The 4,113-nt window shown below is 40.6% G+C and overlaps 1 long non-coding RNA gene across 1 annotated transcript in view; it reads left to right on the forward strand.

The window, feature by feature from the left end:
* The window catches only part of LOC107283004, a 5,926-nt gene extending 2,127 nt beyond the window's left edge, over positions 1-3,799 (forward strand). The window contains exon 3 of the long non-coding RNA XR_001548793.1: positions 3,653-3,799. This is a non-coding gene — a long non-coding RNA (uncharacterized LOC107283004). The remainder of the gene's footprint in view (positions 1-3,652) is intronic.
* The last annotated feature ends 314 nt before the right edge of the window (positions 3,800-4,113 follow it).

Genomic DNA, 4,113 nt, shown 5'->3' on the forward strand with positions numbered 1-4,113 from the left:
TTCCCCCCCCCCCCTCTCCACTTCTGACTTGACAGACAGGGATACAGTTCCTCCTTTCTTTTGAGAGCTTAAGCGAAAGGTCGGTCTGATCCTTCGTGCTCTTACGGCACCCTCCCTCCCCCCCCCCGCCCTTCGCTCCCTCCAAGTGTAAAAGCAAACAAAGTTGAGTCTGCAAATTGCTGCTGGCTGCTTCGGGGCGCTGGGTCTAACTTCGCCGCCGCCACCACCACCACCGCCGCCGCTGACTTTGCTGCTCCCTGCCCTTAACGAGGGGCGGCCTGGGAGGAGGAAAGAGCAGCCGCGGGAAACGTGGTTGCGCTGCTCCCGCTGCTGAGGTTCTCATCAGTTCCTCGTCCGTTTCCAGCAGTTGTGCAACAGGCGAACGCATCTCGTTGCTGGGCAGAGGAGGCGAGTTGGAGATGCTGAAAACTTCGCGGAGGGAGGAGCCGGCGGCGGCTGCTGCTGCTGCAGCGGCAGCCTGTTGATGGTGGAGGTGGATTGAACTTTGTCATGTCCGTTGATAAGTTTGTTCTGGCTCCCCCCCCCCTCCCTCGCTTCTGCGCTTGCTCTCTTTCCCACCCCCTCTTACCTCTGCGTTACACTATCTCTCCCTCTCTGGAGTGCTCTGCAATGCATCCTTGATAGGTTATAAAAGGGGAGGGCAGGCATTTCTCCTGGCTCAGCAGATTTTGCCCTCTGTGGCTCCTTGTTGCTCAGTTAGAAGATAGAACTTGAGGCCAGAATCCTGATGAGCAGCTCCTATTCTACGCAACTTCTTGCAACACACAGAACCAGTACCAGGGGAACACACTTTTGGAAGGGGGGGGGGAGGACATAAGTTTAAAAACCCACTGGCCTGTCCCGAAGTCTTTGCTTACATCTCTGCTACTAAAAAAAAAATAATATTTTTATGAAGGAGGAAAAAACGATTGTGACTGGAGGAGGGAAGGAAGAGATTAAAAGTGCATTTGCAGTAAATCTGGTACTTCTTTTTTTTTTTTTTTTGCACTAAGTACTGTAGGTCTACAGTCTGGCAAATTTGGTTCACATTCTTACTTGTGCTTTGCCTTTTAAACCAGCTGAACTGCAGTGAATGTAGTGGTGTTCATTCTTTGGTGAATGTGAATTGCATCAGTGTGAATATGGTAAACAGGACCAGAATTACTTCCTTTTGATCTGAAAACCAGCAGTCTGGAATCCTTGATGACATTTTTGGTAACTCATTAAAGTCTTCTGATAGCAGTTGCCCCACCAGTTTTAAAGGCTTTGTCAGTGAGGTGGCCATTAGAATTTTTTTTAGTCATTCTAGAGGAGTTTGGAAAAAGTTAACAGTGGTCCCATTTCCCAGAGAACAGATGTATGAAAGAGAAAGAGGGAGGTACCTAATGACTCATGATCACACAAGCCATATTTGTTTTATTTTCCTGTTTGAAGGCTTAAGAGTATAGTCTTCTCTTGATGTCTGTATATAATGCCCATTAGCATTAACGGGTGTTATGTACATCCCTCAGAGAAAAGACCCTTTTGTGTGTTAGAAACTCAGAAACAGCATGGCTCCATCATCCAATCAATCAAGTTACCACAACATTTCTTTTCATCCTTTGCTTTAAGATGCACCTAATGGTTTTATTTGTTTTAGTGCAATTGGCCCGAAATTGATGGTTTGTGTTTGTGTCTCAGTTCCAACAGTGTATTTAAGCAGTAAAAATATAGTTTTGCATATTATTTTGCTTAGGAAAATAATGCAGGCCATTTCAGTTATTTGCAGTTTCTATGAAATTACATTTTAATTTCTATTTCATTGATTACTATTTTAAAGCAACATTTCAGGATAAGAACACTTTTGATTCTGCTCTCTAAAAATTAAGTAGTTTGAAAAAGTTTAATGCAGCTTAATTCTTATCCAATCTTGAGCAGGAGATGCTTTCATCCTTGCACTGTTACATCACTTATTTTGTCTTTTGAGGGCCAAGAATTCTTTGAAGTAAAACTTTTAGATGCAAAAACCAAAAGTCCTCCTTGCATAGCTAGTGGCTTTGATAAACTTGTTTTGGCCTGGGGCAGAAGGTGTGCTTGAAAACTCCACTTTTTTCAGGAGTTTTATGGGTTTTCATCACTTACTTGATAAGCTTACATTCCAGCAACCCCTTTCCATTATTGAAGTAATATATTGTTTGACTACATTGGTTTTTTTTCCCCCTTGTAGTGCAAATTGATTTTTATACTGGCCACAGCTAGTGAAAACTAGGTATTGTTGCTAGATCTCTCAGGTTATACCTATTATCCTTTGTGAAAGTAGGTGGTGCGTAGAAGGTCATAGGATAAGTGTTGCTAAGCAGCTAAACAGATGCTAAAATTAACCCAACTGCATCTATCAGGATTTCACTCTCTTGCTTCTTTTTGTCAATGAAATACGGTTGTCTAACCTTTTAATTAATTGAATTGTGTAATGATACATCTACTGGAAGAGCTAACAAAACATCACCCAACATGCAATATTTTATATTAGAGGGTCATTTAGGAATCGGAATAATAACAGAGTTGGAAGGGACCTTGGAGCTCTTCTAGTCCAACCCCCTGCACAGGGAGGAAACCCTATAATACCATTTCAGACAAATGGTTGTCCAATCTCTTCTTGAAAACGTCCAGGGTTGGAGGATTAGAAAATCCTAAATTATTGCAAATAAATGTACAAGAGGGTTTCTTATGCGTAGTGAGTGATCCGTCTTTGGTTCCTGAAATGAGATGTTTCATTTGGAAAGCAATGTCAAGAGAAAGTACTACACTAAAAAAGAAACAGAGAGGGGTACTTCCTTGCTTAAACATTTGTAACGGTATGATACACTTTAAACAATGCCTTTATAAAAGTAAAAACTTATTAGGTTTATGAAGCCAAGTTTCTATGTTAGAAGGCACCATTTTTTGTAGCAGTCTTTGTTGCCTCAAAGTGGGGCCAGAATCCTAGGTGGGTGAGGCAAAATACTGTTTCTGTCTTAACCTTTTATTCCCCACCCCACCCCCAGTAGACTGCTGGTACTGGAAAAAAATTCCACTTGTGATCTTGCAGAAGATTTCTGAAGGGCTCTGTATGGACCTGCTGGGGAAGGTTACCCACTCCAGCCCCAGAAGAAAGTTAGGACAGAAGTCTTTGGTGAAGCTATCTCCCAAGTATGTCCTAGTTACTAGTAGTTTCAATGCAAACTGCAACTGAGCATACGTCCATCCAAGTACAATTTTGGAAACTGAAAAGTTTAAGTATGTCTTTGAATGGGAACGTGGTGTTTTCCAATTCCTTTTTTAACAGTTAAAATAACAGATCTTTAAAAAAAATATCTTGATTTTTATTGTTCTGTCCTCTGTTCTCCTTGACCCTTGTGAGTTGAAGCACAGGTGGAATGTAATATTTCACCCTCAATCAGAGCTCTAAAATGGGATGGGGAAAATAAATCAGGGCACTATATAGTAGTATCTTGGGTTCTTCCCATTCTTGCACATGATTTAAGTTTTTTTTTATTGCTTGATTTCTAGCATTCAAACTAAGGAAAAATAAGTTGTTTTTCTTAATTCTTCTACTTTTGACCAATTGGTTAATAGAATTTTTATACATTGCACCTGATTATTATAACTTGAATTTTTTCTTTCTCTTTTACAGATATGAAGTGCTTTTCTGAAGAGCAGTTTGAAGTCTAGAAAGGGTAAGAATTGCTTTATGTTTCTATTCATCTTCTCTGAAAGATCTTTCTAAAAATGAGTATATGGTGGAGAAAACATACAAGAGGGATGGCAAAAAAAGGACAACCCCCCCTCCCAAGAATGGCAAAAGTGAGAATTTGTAAGAAAATCTTATAGGGGGCTGGTAATTCTGAATGAATAGATTGATCATAGTATATGACAAAGTCTCTTATGTATTTTTTTAAAAAATAACTTCGTTCTTATTGATGTTAACATTGTATGTATTGATATTTATTAATATTGCAGTTGCTGGCCATTGTGAGAACAGACTGCTGGACTAGATGGGCCAGGGGTCCGATCCACCAAGGCACTGCTTATATCTTTTAAGCAGAGTGTTATATGGGTCCTTAATTGCCTATAGAATTTCATGGGAAGTTGTGG

Source organism: Protobothrops mucrosquamatus, unplaced genomic scaffold, assembly GCF_001527695.2.
Source record: "Protobothrops mucrosquamatus isolate PMUCROS unplaced genomic scaffold, P.Mucros_1.0 scaffold23, whole genome shotgun sequence".
NCBI classification, from domain to species: domain Eukaryota; kingdom Metazoa; phylum Chordata; class Lepidosauria; order Squamata; family Viperidae; genus Protobothrops; species Protobothrops mucrosquamatus.